We start from the raw sequence: 18,538 nt of genomic DNA on the forward strand, positions 1-18,538 counted from the left end.
CTAGGTTGGTTCCATATCTTAGCTATGCTCAACCTCTCTAGCCATAAAAGAAATGCAAATCAAAATAACATTGAGATTCCACCTCACCCCAGTTAGAATGGCTGTAATCAAGAAATCTAATAACAATAGATGCTGGAGGGGATGTGGCCTAAAGGGAACCCTAATGCATTGTTGGTGGGAGTGTAAACTTGTTCAACCACTTTGGAAAGCATTATGGAGGTTCTTGAAAAGACTCCACATACAGCTCCCCTATGACCCAGCAATCCCACTTTTGGGCATTTATCCAAATGATCACAAACAAGGCTATACTAAAGCTACCAGCACAACTATGTTTATTGCAGCATTATTCACCATACCTAAGATATGGTCCCTCACTTTTCTTAATTTTGAGGATGTATATGATTTTTTTTTACTGTATTCTCAACTTCTCTTCATTGGTCTACTACCCTCTCCTGGAGCCCACCCCTTTCAAATACCCAATTCCTGGTGTTTATTTAGTTGACCTTTGATTTAGCCTTTCTAAGGAATTACATTGTTTGACTTCTCCTCTGAATCTACTGTAATTCAGTTAATACATGTGTGTTCTCAAATGCTTTTTCTCTACAGTGATTAAGGTTATAGATAACCTGGCTTTCCAGAACTTTCTAGACCCCAATGCAAAGGCCAATGCTTAGGCATCTAAATAGTGGATCTCAGATATCTTTTCTTGCTCCCCTTTGAATCCCTCAGTAAGGAGAGGGCTTAGAACTAAAGGAAGCTGCTTCAAAGTTGCCTGGGAGTCAAGAAGTGGAGAAGGAATCTTCTTAGTGGCAGCTTCTACTGTATCTCTCACTAATTTCCAGATACTTTTGAAGCTGTCAGAAACTTTCCTCACCAAACTTCTACACTATTTTGCCTTTTTCACTTTATCCTCCAACTAAACTGTGAGCTTCCTGTGGGTCAACGAAAATGTGTGGACCATTTTTATATTTCTATTACCTGACACATCACAGATAGGACACAGAAATTTTAGGATGTTGTCTAGTCTTGTTCTCCTACGAACACTGGCCATTTTGCAGAATACTGTGAAGCCTGGGAGATTTCTAAGAACTAGAGAGTAGGACTAAGATATAAGGGAAGAGAAAATTATAAAGGTACACAAGTAAAAGAGCTTCTAGGAAAAGAGGCCTGAAGCTCACGTTGAGTATGGCCAAGGCTAAGTGGAAGAAGAATAGGTCTCATGAGAGAAGTTCTTTATTAGAACCAAAGGCTGTATATGCACTGTGATTGTCCTCATATTTTCTTGTCTGTCTTATAACACAGAGTAGGTGGCTTGCTAATAGATCCAGGACCTTCAAGAATATACTTGTCCCCCAAAAGATAAATGACCAGAGCATATTGACAATAAATAATCACATAAATCCCAGATGGGCCCTTTTATCTTTTGCGATAAGCCACTAGATCAGGGAGGGAGTATGGTTTGGATCCAGTTAACTGTTTACCTTGGAATGACCAATGGGGAGAAGGCTCAAAAGTGTGAATCTATGCTTGCAGTAATCTTTGGCTGTTCTCTATCTATCTATCTATCTATCTATCTATCTATCTATCTATCTATCTATCTATCTATCTATCTATCTATCTATGGGATTTCAATTCAACATACCAGTTTGTGAACACAATGCATCTTGTATTCCTTGCATCATTCTCCTCATCTCTACCTCTTTTCCACCCATCTCCTCAAATTGCTTGGTTCCATTTTCACATATGTATATTCATGTACCCCATACCTGTCCCTTTCACCTCACCACCAAACACACGTTCCGGCTTCCTGGTATTCATTTTGTTAAAATGTAAGTTAGTTGGAATCTTCCCCTGCATATGGTAATATTTTGGTCTGTTTGCCTGTGTATATGCTTATGACTTTTATAAGTTTTCATTTATTCATGCAGAACAGCCTCTTACAGGGAGGCAGTGTGAAAGCACAGAGGAAAGGCCAGAGCTTTCTTGCTTCTAGCAGCCGGCATTGCACCAGGCACTTGACACTCATCCACATGAGACTCCCCACCTAGCTGGGCACTGCTGGCACATGTCTGTAATCCTAGCTTCTAAGGATGCTTGGATATGAGGATCATGGTTCAAAGCCAGCCCAGGCAGGGAAGTCCAGAAGACTCTTATCTCCAATTAGTCACAAAAAGTTCATGGTAGAATGCTAGCCTCAAGCAAAAACACTCAGGGACAATGCCCAGGCCCTGAGTTCAAGCCCTAGGACCTGCCCAAAAAATCCCTACCCACACTTCTGTACAGGACTCATTTGTCCCCATTTCTCAGACAAGGACATTGAGACGATGACATTTACCCTAAGTAAGCCATGTTTTGACTAATGGACTGAGAAGGAAAATAGGAGAATGACTGTCCACCAGGAAAAACAAATCAAAAGTAGGCATCACAATATCTGCAGGAGACCATGAAAAATAGAAGTGGTGGACTGAGAAGGGAAAATTTTAAACATTACTCTTGGGCATGAGTTAAATGGGCTCAGGACTTAGCTTGGGACATACATGCACCCCACTCTGTGTAGATGTATAATATAAGTACATCTCATCCCATCTCTATATGTAAGAAGACACTCTTTGAACTTCTCTGGCCTTACATGAGGCCCCAGGGCTGACACCTTCTGTTACACCAGACTTCTAGAACTCTTGCAGCTGTTGCCTGTGGATTTGTTTTTTTTTTTTCTATTCCTGTCTTTCTGCCAGTTGGACCCCAGCCCTTTGCAAGGCTGTCACCCCCCATTTACTTGGGTCACAGACCTTTTCATTACTTCCTCTGGGATCAAAGAAACAAAACTAGGATGGATGGAGCTAGAACAACTCTGCTTCAGTCCTCATATCCAGTCACCATTGGATCTCATTCTTGGTGGCGGTTTTTTTTTCTCAATTTTTCACATGTGGGCAGGAAAGGCACAGAGAAGGGAAGGGCCTTTTGCAAGATCACTGAGTGACATGGCCAGAACTAGAACTCAGTTCTGCTCTCCTGGACTTTAGGCTAGAGCTTTTTCCAGTACATCACATGCTGAAGACAAATTTCCCAGGTCCCCCTAAGCTTGGGGGGCATCGTCTTACCTGGCCTCTCTGCAGCATAACTGGCACTTTCAGCTTGTGCTTTCAGTAGCAGCAAGGGAATATCTTCCCCGAAGATTTCTAGAGTATTTTCAATCAGGAACTGAACCAGTTCTGTAACCTGAGAACAATAAAGGCCAAATCAGAGAATGTGTCTAATGGAGAATTGAACTGTGAGGAGGCTTTTCAAAAATTAGTGACAAGTTGGGTGCTGGTGGCTGGTGCCTATAATCCTAACTACTCAGGAGGCTAAGAATCCCAGTTCAAAAATAGCTCAGACAGGAAAGTCTGTGAGACTTATCTGCAATTAACCAGCAAAAGCCAGAAGTACAGATGTGGTAGAGTGCCAACCTTAAGCAAAAAATGCCAAGGAAGATCAAATGGCCCTGAATTGAAGCCTTGCTGCTGAAACAGAAAGTTGATGATTCTGCTTTCTATTAGATCAAATCTAGAGCCTCTTGGCTTGGAGGGTCTGGAATTCCAGACAAAAAGAAGCATAAGAAGATATTTCAATAGACGCATGACATTTCAAGTACCCTTATAATTCCCATTGACTGAGTGAAAATGGAACCAGAAAAGTGACTTATCTAAGGTCATACAATCAATGATTGGCACACTTTGCTATACAGTAGTGATTCCTTTATTTGTGGAGTATTTGCCAAGAAGTGGTTGCTCTGTGCCTGGAGCCAGGAGAGGTGTTGGAGATAGAGTGGAATAAGACTTAGCTTGAGGAAACTGAAGGGTTTCATAAGGTTCATAAAATAAGGTTCATAAGGTTTCATAGGGTTCATAAAATAATTGTCTTCTTTCATATTTTTTTTGTCAGTCTTGGGGCTTGTACTCAGGGACTGGGCATTGTTCCTGAGCTTCTTTCATTCTACCACTTGAGCCACAGGGCCACTTCCAGCTTTTTCTGTTTTATATAATACTGAGGACTCGACCTAGGGTTTCATGAACACTAGGCAAATACTCTATCACTAAGCCACATTCTGAGCCCTGGGCTTTAGGTTTTTTCTTTTTTCTTTTTTTCTTTTTTTTGGTGGTTGTGGGGCCTGAACTCTGGGCCTGGGTGCTGTCCCTCAGCTCTTCAGCTCAAGGCTAGCATTATACCCACTTGAGCCACAGCGCCACTTCCAGCTTTTCTGCTTATGTGGTGCTGAGGAATTGAACCCAGGGCCTCAGGCATGCAAAGCAAGTGCTCTACCACTGAGCCATCTTCCCAGCCCGGCTTTAGGTTTTTTAAAGCCCTTTTATGTCTGCCACACATATCTCAGATGCAAATTTAAAGTATTTTATTTTAACTTTGACATTTGGAAACAAGGATTCACCTTGTAGCCCCCACTGGCCTTTATCTCTCAATTGTGCCTTGGCCTCCTGAATGGTGGGATTATAGGCATGTACTATCATATCTGGCCTTAAGCTCTGTGCTGAAGATGAAGAAATTAAGGCTAAGTGGGGCCAAATGACTTGCCAGACTTCACACCACTAGTGAGGACACATATCTAGGATTGATCCTAGACAAATCATGACATAGTACAAGGGATTTCTATATACAGAAGAGAGACTTGTAGGACCAAGTATAGGGAAGAGCAGAGAGAGGCTTCTTTACCTTGCCCATGTTCTTGCTCTCATCCTCTGGTCTTTTGGGGTTGGGTAACCACAGCAAGTTAGGTGCGACACATAGGGCTAGGTTGAAGGCTGTCATCTGGTTCTCCTCAGAGTTGGCCACAATGTGGCCCAGGACACCAAAGAGGTACTTTAGCAGCAGGCGGTTGCCTTCTGGAAGCTGAGCTACCAGTCTAGATGGGCAAGAGACATGTCAAGATAGTTAAATGTGTGTATGCCTATCTCTGGGCAGTAGGAGAGATAGTCATGCAAGGTCTGTTTCCCTTGGTGACTGGATAATGTTGTCAGAGTTTTAGTGCTTACTAGATCCCTGGGGAATCTTCTCACACTCCTTTCTATACAGTAGTGGGAAGACATTGAAATCCAGAGAAGTGAAGTCATTTGTTTAAAGGCACATAGTTGATTTGGGGCTGAACTTGCAACAGAACCATATATACTGCATGAAGAACCCAGACTGAAGAATATCTTTAATATTGAGAACTGATACTCTTCTCTCCCCCTGCCTTTACCCATTGTCACCTATTTCTTCACATTGCTCAGCTGTTACCTCTCTTCCTCAAGTAGCAGTCATGAGCCTTGAAGCAGGAATCTTACCTCTGGAGAGAATGGACTTTCTGCTGGCTTGTGCGTCCCTGAATGGCTGTCATCCACTGGCTATGCATGCCTGAGGATAGCACGCTGTCAGGAATGTTGCGCAGGAATTCCTGGATGAAATTCATTTTAATGAGATACACATCTCCTGGGCCTATACCCACTAGGGGACAGCTGATTGAGAAATATATTCCTGTATGGCCCATCCTGTAATTGCCTTATAAAAACTGGCTATCACCACCCTCTGCCACCTGAGAAGACAAGCCTTGGTTTAGTCAAAAACATTAGCCCATATGAACAGCTCTAAAGAGGGTCAAGGCCATGTGCCTAGGGTAGTACTACTGGTTCCTGGGTATGTTGGTTTCTTTCTGGCATCCCTTTGAACTTGACATGTATCCATGGATAGACTTACTGTCAAGACGGATGCAGCCACGAACACTGATTCTCCAGCCATGGATACCTGGGCCCCAGAATTCAGCTTTTCCTTTATCTCCTTGCAAGCCTTGGCATTGGCTGAGCGGCGGAAAATGCCAGCAGTGGTTGGACCTTCCTTGTATAACAACATCAGCATTTCCTAAGAAGATCCAGAGATGTCTGAGCAGCCCCCTCAGTGCCCAATTCACAAGGTTTCTTTGGGCATGAGTGTCTTCTTTCCCTAAATGCCCTAGTTTCCCACATATTTCCTATATCTCTAGGGTTCCCTAGTCTTGTCTTTTACCTACTGCAGAACTCTATCTCTAATCTCCAAATTATATCTCTAGACAAGTGTCTCAGTCTTAGCTTTACCATATGATCCTATCATTCATCTACCTATTTTATTTATTTATTTTATTTTTGTCGGTCGTGGGTCTTGAACTCTGGGCCTAGGCACTATCCCTCAGCTTTTCAGCTCAAGGTAAGCACTCTACCACTGGATTCACAGCACCACTTCCTCACCTACCTATGTATCTATGCATTTATGTATCTGTCTTGCTGTTTTATTTTTGGTAGTACTGAGGACTGAACTCAGGGACTCATGCTTGCCAGGTAAGCACTCTACCACTTGAGCAACATCTCCAGCCCATCCTTTTCTTTTCTTAGTCATATGATCTTTTTTATTTTTATGTTTTTTGATTGTAAAGATATTGTAAAGATAAAGGGGTTATAGTCACATGAGTAGGGTAATGAATACGTTTCCTATCAAGCATTGTTACCTCCTCCTTTGATTTTCCCCCACCATCACTTCTCTCCCCACCTCTCCAACCCCTCCTCCCCCTCCAACATTGTAAAGTTTGTTTTCAACATAGTGTCTTGTATATCTCATTGTGACAATAGGTCACCCTGCATGCCCATTTAAGGATTCTGCTATACCCCTTACCTCCCCAAATTATGAAAATGTATATACAAGATGCAGAACACCAGAATCAACTACAGTGAAAACAGGAGTTATACTGTGGGGAAAGAACTTACAAAAGAAACAGAAGAATCACATAATGCATTATAAGTACATTAAAAACAATAGCAAGCAAGAAAGAAATGCCTTGTGGCCCTGTCTTGGTGTACATTTCACTCAACATTATCTCATATGGTCATATGTACATAGCTTTTAAAGAGAGTCTTCTCTGAAGAGGAAATAAGAACAGCCAATAACACATGAAGAAATGCTCAACTTCTCTAGCCATAAAAGAAATGCAAATCAAGACAACATTGAGATTCCTCCTCACCCCAGTCAGAATAGCTATAATCAAGAAATCTAGTAACAAAAAATGCTAGAGGGGATGTTGCCAAAAGGGAACCCTACTTCATTGTTGGTGGGAGTGTATACTTGTTCATTCACTTTGGAAAGCAGTATGGAGGTCCCTCAAAAGACTCCACATAGAGCTCCCTTATGACCCAGCAATCCCACTTTTGGGCATTTATCCAAAGGATCACAAATAAGTGCATACCAAAGCTACCAGCACAACCATGTTTATCGCAGCATTATTTACCATAGCTAAGATATGGAACCAACCCCAGTGCCCCTCAGTAGATGAATGGATCAAGAAAATGTGGTATATATACAATGGAATTCTATGTCTCCATCAGAAATAATGACATTGACTCATTTGTTAGGAAATGGAAAGACTTGGAAAAGATTATATTAAGTGAAGTAAGCCAGGCCTAAAGAAATATAGGTCCCATGGTTTCCCTTGTTTGCAATGTCTAGTCATATGATCTTAATGGTAGCAATTCAGACATTGTGACAGTCTAGTGGACCGTGTGATCCACTGACAATGTCTAATAAAATACATCCTGAAAGCAGTTATCTGTAGCATCTAAGCAATTCATTTGGTACAAGGTTAGGTTGGAGAACTCTTGCTTGAAATGTTTGTGCTCTACTGGTGCCAGCCCATTGGATCAGCCTTTTAAGTGAGATGCACGGGAATTAGAAGTGCTGTATTAGGACTGGTTATCTTTACTGATAAGGCACAGATGTGTGAGGGAGTTGAACTAAAATAGCCTTGAAATCATAAGAATCACCTGGGCTCAACCTTTCAACCACAACTTTTATGCCAATATACATAGATGACTTACCATGATGGGTCTGGGCAGGTGGCCTGTTCGGCATAATATAGACAGATCCAGACCAAAGAGCTTCTGATCATTCTCTTCCTCTGGTGATTGTACCATGGAGCTTTCTAAGACAAGGCTAGGGTTTTTCTGCAGAGCCCAGTATAAGAGAGACTTTCTTTTCTTGAGGCTTTTCTTCTCACTGAGCTCTATATGTGAGAAGATAGACAAGAGGCACAGTTAGGAAACATAGGATTAGTACTTACTCAGAAGACATTGGAGTCACTGGGGGAGGCAATCAGAGGGATATTAGGAATTGAGGACTACTATGGGAATAGGGAACACTAAGAAGGTCATAGTAAGAAAGGTATGGCATAATGTGATCTATCTTTGCTGTCATAGAACCTGTAAAAGCCCTGAAATTATCTGATTGATATATGTATCTCTTGTTATTCATGAGTCCCTTTTAAGATCACACATAATCTTCTACACAAGGACCTTAAAAGTAAGAGCCCCTAGATAACTTGGAATAGAGCCAGTCACTAGAAAGACCAAGCAGTTAGAGGATTAGAAGGTTGACATTTTCAGCATCAAAAATCAACCTCTGGGAAGGGGATTGTTCTAGACAACAAGTTCTATAAACCCTCCTAAATGAAAATACCCAATGAGATTTGTGTGTGATCAAGTGGAGTTGCTACATCCAGATATGGCAGAGAAGCTTCATACTCCTCACCCATACTTCATTCTGTCCACTTCTTTCATCTGTATCCTCTGTAACAAATATAATTTCTGGCAAATGTAAGATGTTGAACTGGCCTATAAAATTATTAGAATTCAACAAAAGGAAATAAATTCTGGCAAGATTATGGGAAAATTGGAAGGCTTATACATGGAAGCCTTATACATAATCAGTATGAAGGTTCCTCAAAAGACTAAAAGTATGCCTTCCATATGACTCCACCATAGCACTATTGGGCATGTATCCAAAAGAGAGTAAATCAGAAAGTAACTACTAGAAAGATACTTGCATAACTACATTTATTGCAGCACTGTTGACAATATCTGAATGATAGAATCAGCCAAGGTGCCTAACAACAGATTAATAGATGAAAAGATTTTGTGTACATATTTATGCATATATAAATACATACATACATATACACTACATAAAATTTCACAGCCATAAAGAAAAATGAAATTATATCATTTGCAGGAAAATGAATGTAATTGAGGGAAATCGTAGTGAGCAATAAAAGCCAAGCTCAGAAAACAAAATATTGTTATGATTTAACTCATATGTGAAAGCTGGACCAAAGACATACATATTCATGCACATGTACATATGCATATAAGTCATATACATAATTACATATATATAAATGCATTACAAGCATATATGAAAACAGCATAAAGCGCTTCAATGAAAGCTGTTGATCAATAGGGATTTGGAGTTGGGGAAAGGGAAACGGTTCTGTCAGGGGGTGGGGACTAGTGAGAGGCAATAGTGCAGCCAACAAGGAGGAGGATGAGTTCCATCAATAGAGACTATTTGCAACTATGAAACTAGCAAAATGAAAGCTACTAAATTGTTTTGGGAAGAGGAAAGGGAAGAAGGAAGAGTGATAGAGGGGACCAGGTTGATTGAATATATTGTAGCCATGTGTGGAAATCTAACAATGAAATTCTCTCCACTCACCGACCTGTATAACTAATAAATGCTAATTAAACAGAAAAAAGCACCCCAGAAGAGGGTTATGAAAGGATACAGGCTGACCCATTGTAACAAGATGTACAAGACACTGTTGAAAACGAACTTTACAATTTCGGGGGTGGGGAGGGAGGAGTTGGGGAAGAAAGGGATTGTGGGGGAAAACAAAGGAGTGGGTAACAATGCTGGATAGGAAATGGACTCATTACCTTATTCATGTAACTGTGACACCTCTGTACAGTATCTTTACAATTAAAAAACATATATAATTAAAAAAAGAAAACTCCAGCCTATACCCAGTTGGTCAGAAGTATAGGTTACAAGTGGACTGGGATCAGAGTCTGAAATAAAGAGCAATCCTGTGAGATTCCTTATATTGTGTGATATGACACTATCTCCAGATACACAGAATCAAGTGGAATTGAATCATAGGACTTCCATTATTGTCCTCTGGAATATCACTTAGTGTGTAGGAACCCCACACACAACCTGGTTAGAGAAGTGTGTTGTGCATGTGTTATTTGAAGAGTAGAGAGGATCTTTTTTCTTTCAGAGAAGGGAGGGAAGAAACAAAGGGCTCACATATTATTTCTAGACTTATAGGCACCATATAAGACTAGCATCAGCTTTCTAGGTCTTACCTCTCTCCAGTACACTGGGTAGTTTGCTCTTGTGCTTCAAGATGAATTTATACTGCCTATTCTCAGGCACCTGACTAAGAGATGTAGGATCAGGGCAGTCTTCAGCAGTCTTTAAGAAAGCATGCTGGGTCACATGGCGCAGGTTGGTTTGGGCAATGCTGTATAAACTCTCATGGCCTAGAAGAGGAGACACCCATATTTTTCTATAGCAGCAGAATACTCAAATCATTGGGCACCTACTACCTTTTTCTTATGTCTTCCCATCACTACTGAAACATTGGTGATGGGATTTTTCTCTAGGGTGGAAATTGCTGAGACTTTTCCCTTATTATGCTAGTTCTGATAGATAATCAGTAGCTACCTGGAGGACTATGTGAAGAATTCTGAGGCTGTGTACAGACTCACAAAGACACAGTACTCTGACCCATTTGTGATAGTTGTCATGCATATGGGACAAGATAACTCATACTGCCATTCTCAGACTAAGTACTGATGGCTCCCACCAGTAATCTCAGCTACTCAGAAGGCTGAAATCTGAGCATCACAGTTCAAAACCAGATTAGGCAGACAAATCTGAGAGGCCTTTATCTCCAATTAACTACCAAAAAGCCAGAAGTGTAAATGTGTATCCTTAGCCTTGAGGATAAAGCTAAGGAACAGCATTCAGGCCCTGAGTTCAAGCCCTAGTACTGGCACAAAAACAAAAACAAAACCCCCCATAAAGATGACTGCAAATTGTATTAGATGTATTTGTTATTATGATAGATAACTGTAAGAAATAATTTAAAGGAGAGATTTATTTTGGGTTACAGTTTCAGAGGTTCCATCCCATAGTTGGCTAGGCAATTGTAGACTACAATGGGAGAAGCATGAAATAGAGCAAAGGAGCTCTTTTCATGGTGGACAGGAAGCACAAAGCAGAAGGTGCCACAGACAAGATGTATCTTTTCAAGATGTAACTTTTCAAAGCATGCTCCCAGTGTCCTACTTCCTCCAGCTACATCTGCCTTGTAATTTTCAACTTTTCCCATGAATGTCATTAAACTATAAATCTGTCAATTAATCACCTATTGATTAGGCCACCCATCTCAGGATCCAAATACTACCATAGGCATGAGCCTATGGTAGATATTTAATATTCTAAACAGAGAAGAAGGCTATCCTGGCCCTCAGTTCCTTCTGTATCTGGAAGCATGTATATTTCTGGGCCCAAGGATCCTTTTTATAACATTAGAGTTCTCAGTCAGATAATGCTAAGCTACAACAGATTTCCAGTAGGCTGGAGCTATGGGGAAGTGAAATAGAAATCACAGAGAAGGACATTTTTGTGGAGTAGCAGGGATTTTCAAGGAGTGCCAGGCTAAGGTAACTGGGATTACTTAGCTCAGCTTAGAGAAATGGAGTTTGTTACAATTTGGATCTTAAATATTCCTTGTAAGGCCCATGTGTTGAAGTCTTGCTCATCAGTGGGAAGAAGGAGGGGGACAAGACTGTGTGGGAAGGTGAACATGATCAAAGTGCATAGTATGCATATATGAAAATGTCATAATAAACCCAATATTTTGTGCAATTAAAATCCAAACTGGGTGCTGATGGCTCGTGCCTGTACTCCTAGCTACTTAGGAAGCTGAGATGTGAGGATAGAAGTTCAAAGCCAGCCCAGGAAGACATATCTGGGAGACACTCATCTCCATGTAACCAGCATAAAGCCAGAAATAAAGTATGTCTCAAGTAGTAGAGCTCCACTTTTGAGGGATAAAGTCAAGTGAGAGCATGAAACCCTGAGATCAAGCCCCAATACTATTACAAAAAATAAAGAAATGAAGTGAAATAAAATGAAATCATATAAGATAAATAAAACAAAGATCTGTTCATGAGCTTATGGCACTATTTTGGGAAGTGATAGAATCTTCAAGAGGTGAGGCCTAATGGGAGGAATTAAGGCTACTGGGAATATGCTATTGAATGGAGGTATTGGAACATTCACCTCTTTCTTTGCTTCCTGGCAGTGGTGTGGTGGGCAGTTTCCATGTCATGTACTCTCACCATGTATTGTGCTGCTACAAGCTCAAAAACAATGGGGCCAAATATCTATGGGCTAAAACCTCTGAAACTCTAAGTCCAATTTGAATTTTTCTCTTTAATAAATTGATTGTCATATATTTGTTTCAGTGAGGGAAAGATGATTAAGACAAATTGTAAAGTTTGCTATTCTCTTGTCATCTGGTTTCCTTATTATGGACCCAAAGAAAATACAAATTTCTACTGTGGATATTTTGAGGCATTAATTTTCATAATGTGGCTTGCTGGATAGGGGGAGAAAAGATCTACTTTTTTATACTGAGGGTTGAATTTAGGGCTTTAACCTTGTTAGGAGACCACTTTTCCACTTCCTCCAAGCCTCTCAACCTTTAGCTCTTCTTTGTATCACTTTTTGCCTAAAGCTTTGAATATCCATACTATGTTCAGAAGATCTTTGTTCCATGAGATAGCACCAACAATCACTCCAAGGATTCTCTAAGTTAACCTTACTGGGAAATGATACATTCTGTACTTGTCACACACATATTAAGACATTAACACCTTAGAAAATCCTCAGATACAGAAAAATATATTAAACAGTACCACTGATCATGAGGTTTTCTGGATGTTTCTCTTCAATCCCTGCTGGTAGGATGTAAAACCCATTTCTATTTGTCTTAAGCTTGGCTTCTTAAGTCTTTTAGATACTTAAAGATTAAATGTTAGATTTTTCTATGTTTCTATATGTCTAACTCCTGCGACATCCCTTTCCTGACATCCCCTCAATCTTATGGTTAAGACAATGAGCATTACAGCCAGGAATCTATTGAAACTAGATCCCAAGCTGCCAAGATACTCGGGGCAGGATGGAACCTGACTCAAACCTTCAGAGAACTCAGAGACCTTACCAATGAGTGGGTAAGACAGGGCCTCCCTTGATGAATTCACCCACAGCAGGAAATCGCTGGCTTGACCCTAGGGGAAGACAAGGGCAAAGCAATGATGTGAAGAGGAGGCAAATATAAGCACATCAGGCTGAAGCCTGGAAGGACTGCCCTCTCCTCACCTTCCACAACCTTGATAGGCCCTGGTGGTGCTTAGGAAAAGCAGTCATATTTTCCCCTCATCCTTCCCCACAAAATTCTGCAGACTGCATGGCTCTTCAGGGAGGAAAGGAGCCAAGATCACCAAAGAGAGTCAGGATTAGAGGCCAGGAACCATTAGGAAATCAAGGAAGGGCAGGACAGGACTAATAAGTGAGAACAACAATTTTGAAGGGAACTGTTAAGAGCAGTACTGAGAAGGAAGCATGTTGGACAGTGCTTAGTGGGAGAGGGGAGCTAAGTAAATTCTGAGCTGTGAGGGTCCAGGCAATATTGACGGAGGTTGCATTAGTTTTTTCTAATGCTCTTGCAACAAATTACCACAATTTAAAAGCTTAAAACAGTGCAAATGCACTATTTTGCAATCCTGGAGGTTAGAAGTCTAAAGTGGTTCACCAGAGTTGTGCTTCTTTCGGATACATTAGAGAACAATTCATTTCCTTGCTTTTTCCAACTTCTAGAGTATACCTACATTCATTGGCTTAGGTCCCCTTCCTTCACTGTCAAAGCAAGCTATGACTTCTGATCTCTTTCGCTTCTTACTCAACTTCTGTTTAAATCTTCACATCACCTCTTTTCTGATTTTTTCTGTATTGTTTCCCTCTTATGGTGACTGCCACCAAGACAATCTTGGATAATTTCCCCCTCTCAAGATCCTTAATTGAATCATATTTGTGAAGTCCCATTTGTGGTGTAAGGTAACATTTTCATAGGTTCTATATTAGAATGCAGATACCTTAAGGAGGCCATTATTCTGTCTCTGCATGGAAGAGTATGGCAGTGCTAAGGGGAAGGGAGCTGAGGTGATGCTGGAAGTCAGGGATGTGACAATGTTGAAGGGAGGGACAACTCTAAGTCAAAAGGAGCAAGGGATAAGGGCCTAGGACCCGTGCAATGGGAGTTTGGGATCTATGATGAGTGGGGACCACTTGTCATTGTCCAAGGGAGAGACCTCTACTGCTGACTAAAGCTTATGGCACCTTCCTTCAATTAGGCATGAACACCACATATGGGCTATCCCCACCTTTCCCAGGACTTCCCAACCTGTAACCTCAGACATATGGTTAATAGAATCAGTTGGCCTTATCCACTGTTTCTAACTACATCCAACCTTGGCTTTATGTTTTCTGCTAACCTAACTTCCAAGAAGACTTAATTAATTCCCCAATAGATTTGAACGTCCCATAGCAAGGTCTCCCAGACCTCAAGAGTGGACCCTAGGGGGCTTTACCTTTCCAATTCTGTTTTGTGGAAGCAAATACTAAAATGGATGTACATTCCCTCAGCAGCTGGCAGTGGACAGAAGTGGGTCAGGAGGGTGCTGGGTGGTGTGGGGAAGACCAGCCTGGGGCTGAAAATCCATCCTGTGTAATCCAAAAGGGGCTACTCTGCAGACAATCAAAGCTTAACTGTATGTCAAGATACATACTCACATACATACGAGAATCGCATTTGCAGACAGATGTTTGTTGAAGACAAACTCAAAACGACTACCAATGTGTCTTCTTATATGGATCCTCCCACATATCCCCATGAGTCCACACATGCACCTACACACAAACATGCATGCCCATGAAAACATTCACACCTAAACATTCTGTTACACATGCATTCACAATGATGGAGCAGAATTCAGGCCATGCAGCTGCATGCTTATGTATACCTACATACACGTATACTAGCAAGGATGCATATATCTATCCATACAGAAGTGTGCCATGCACATGCACACATCCCTCAAACACATACACACATCAGAGCTTCCTACCAGGGTCTGTAAAGTGCTTTGGGGCCATGAGATTATAGAGGAAATTGCAGTCTCAGAGACAGGGTTTGGACTTAACCTAGCCCCTTCTCACTGCCTTTGGATGTCAACTCCACGTATAACAGGCCTTTCCCAAGGTGCAACTCCAACCATGTCACTCTCCTGCTCAAAAAGCAGTAGCTCTTTACTGTATGGAGGATCAAGTTCAAATTCTTCAACCTGATATTTAGATGCCCACATTGGTCTAGTTATGAACCTTCTCTCTAGCTTTCTCCCTCACAATCTGGAGCATGTAGTGGCATTTCAGAGTTACCATTCTTTATCTCTCCTTGGCATACTTCCTCTTGTACCCAATTACTTAAATTACTCCCTTTGCCCAAAATGTCCTTCCCTTTATAATACCTCTAGGAAGCTCTCCTTGTCCTTGCTGCCCCTGATTCTAAGCTGACTGTAAGCTCACTTTTTTCTAACCTGTCACATCTGAGCCTCTGTTAGGGGACTGATCCCTGTTGATCTTTTCATGTATTCTGGGAGGACTTAGTTGATTTACTGCCCACCCTTTCCAGAAATATCCAAAAGAGCACAAACCAGGGTTAGAACTGAGCCATGAATTCTCTATCCACCACCCCCTACCCTCCACCAGCCTCTGCACAGTGCCAGACATATCAGAGGTGCCTGCTGAACACTGAACCTAATGTTTGGAAATTAGTATCTACTTACAGAAAGTCCCAGCTGATACACTGCCTTCCCAATGACCTTCTCAGTGGTCTCTGTGTTGGTCACGGTTATGAGAGTGGTCTGGGTAAAAAGAACACATCAAGAATGGTAGGATTAGGACATAAACACAGAAGGAGAAAGTGGAGTCCCTAGTCAGCCATGTTAGACAACAGCACTGCTAGATTCTACCTGGGCTGGATGGTAGTATGATCTGAAGTGCCTGCTCCCCACCACAGACCTACCACAGAAGGATCAAGATAGGACAGAGGACAATTAGGCCAGGAGAATTTCTTATGTGATGAAATAATGCACTGACAATGGATTTAAAGCAACTAATATTCTCTTGGGTAAGGCCTTCTGGTAAGGCATGGGTCAAGATGAAAAGTAGATATCAGCCCAGAAAACATACCAATGCCATCTTTATAGAGTAAAAATTAGGGTCCTTAAAGGCTGATAGTATTACATGTGGTACCAGCTGGGGCACTTGGGAAGGCAGAGGTGCTGTTAAGCCAGCAATATATTTTCTTAAAGTCTCTCCAAGGCCTCTAATTCCCCACCGACCTGTTCTTCTAGGAGTGTTCCCAGGTAGACAGTTAGTGGGACTTACTGAAGTGAGTTCGTCCAGCTCCATCAGCAGAATTCTAAGAGTCATGTTCTTTGGAAAATCATTCTGCTTCTGCTCTTGGATGTTACTGTACAAAGAGGTGGGTAAAGTATTGAGGGAGAGGTAGGCAATAATGAAAAAAGCAGAGACTTAACCAACAATGCTCACCAAAGGCTGTCCAAGGTAAAGGGCTTTGTGGAGGAACCAGGAATGCCTATTACCTCCCAAATCTCACCCACCTCACAACTGAACATCCACTCTTGGATTATACTTTGACCTCTGTAGAATCTTCTTGGAAAATGCAAATCCATGGGAGAAATATATGTTGGGGGGTATACCTTTCTTGTTTCATGGTGAATGGTTCAAAGTCACAGAAGTGACGCATGTTGGGATTGAGGGCTGAAGGAAGCTTAGGTGTGTGATTGAGCCTGTTCTCTGGTTACAGGTATTTCTTTTCATCTGATCCCCATAAATCACCACAAATATTGAAAAGTGGAACCTGCTGTTTCCAACATTTGCTCAGTGAAGGCCAGGCCTAAAGATTAACAGTGTGTTAATCTACTGTGTATATAAAGGATGGTACCAACCAGTTTCCTTCTTTGTAGACACTATTAGAGAAGAAATGGACTTTGGCTGGAATATGAAGATTTGAGTCAGTCTTCAGTGTCAACCTTTTGGGAGTGAAGAAGGCTAAACTCTTTCAGAGGCAATGGAATAATCTTTTCTAGAGGCTCAAAAGGGTCAATATCCATTTCTCCTCTATTACTCAGTAAATACAAGGCTATCTGGGACCTAAAGGTCAGCAAAGATCTTTTGTGCTTTATGGTAGAGGATCCTGTGAGATGCTTACAACAAACAAAGAATGGGTCATTTGAGAAGCCTTCTCTGGGCAGACATTAGCCTGACCATTCCCATTCCAGGGCTAACTTAAACTAGGGACGGAAATGAGTACAGGAAAGGGAGTGAAGGACTTACCAGCGCAGAGCTGAAAACCAGCGATCCTTGGTTTCTGGAGAACTAAGGACAAAACACACACACACACACACACACACACACACACACACACACACACACAAAGATACACAACATAATTATCCAGGACGAGAAACAGAGGTTTTTCTCTCTCATTTTTTTGTGCTGGTCCTGGGGCTTAAACTTGGGGCCTGGGCTTTGTCCCCTGACCTTCTGTGCTCAAAGGTTAGCTCTCTACCACTTGAACTCCAGCTCTATCTCTGGCTTTTTGGGTGTTTGAGATAAAAGTCTCATGGAATTTCCTGAGGCTGGCTTTGAACTGTGATCTTCAGTTCTCAGCTATCTGAGTAGCTAGAATTGTAGGCATGAGCCACCGATGTCTGGCTTCTCTCGTTTTTTAGAGTCTCACTATGTAGCCCAGACTGACTTTGAACTCACAATCCTCCTGCATCAGCCATCTGAATGCAGAGATTATAGGAATGTACCACCACATCTAGTAAGCTAATTATTTCCTATTGAGCAAGTAAGGGTAAGGAAAATCTTGGGTAGGGAACATGTAGAAGTAAGCATTCATGGATGTTGTATGTGTGTGTGTATTTGTGTGTATACATGCATGTGCATGAAAGTATATGAAATGAATGTGGGTGTACACATGAGCAATAGGTGTGTGTAGGTGTAGGAGCCATAATCAAGGGTATATGTGAGTTCATGAGTATGGGTATGCCTAGAAGCAAACAGTAGCTGTGCTTGAATATGTATGTGTGACACACACACACAAAGACACATGTATAAGCATATGTATAGATGTGTTATAGGTACAAAATGTGAGTGTGTTAAATGTGTGCTATGTGGTATGTATTTGAGCTGAGGTTATATATATGTGATTTCATGTGCAGATGGGACAGGTATTCAGTGTATAGCTCTAGCTTAGTTTTTAATTTCTTTAAAGTATTGATTAAACATTCAGATGTGTGTGCTTGAAAGGAGGAGATCTATGTAACTAGTTGGAAACTGTCTGAAAACTAGCTATTCATGCTGCTCTTTGTCCTTTTGCCCTGTATATTTTTTGATGCCTATAAATCCTAAAATGCATGTGTGACAGGATAGAATGTTTCACAGTTGTTCACTTTATTCATTAAATTATACATGGAGCTGGAAATTG

The sequence above is a fragment of the Dipodomys ordii genome, unplaced genomic scaffold (genome assembly GCF_000151885.1).
Source record: "Dipodomys ordii isolate 6190 unplaced genomic scaffold, Dord_2.0 Scaffold187, whole genome shotgun sequence".
Taxonomy (NCBI): domain Eukaryota; kingdom Metazoa; phylum Chordata; class Mammalia; order Rodentia; family Heteromyidae; genus Dipodomys; species Dipodomys ordii.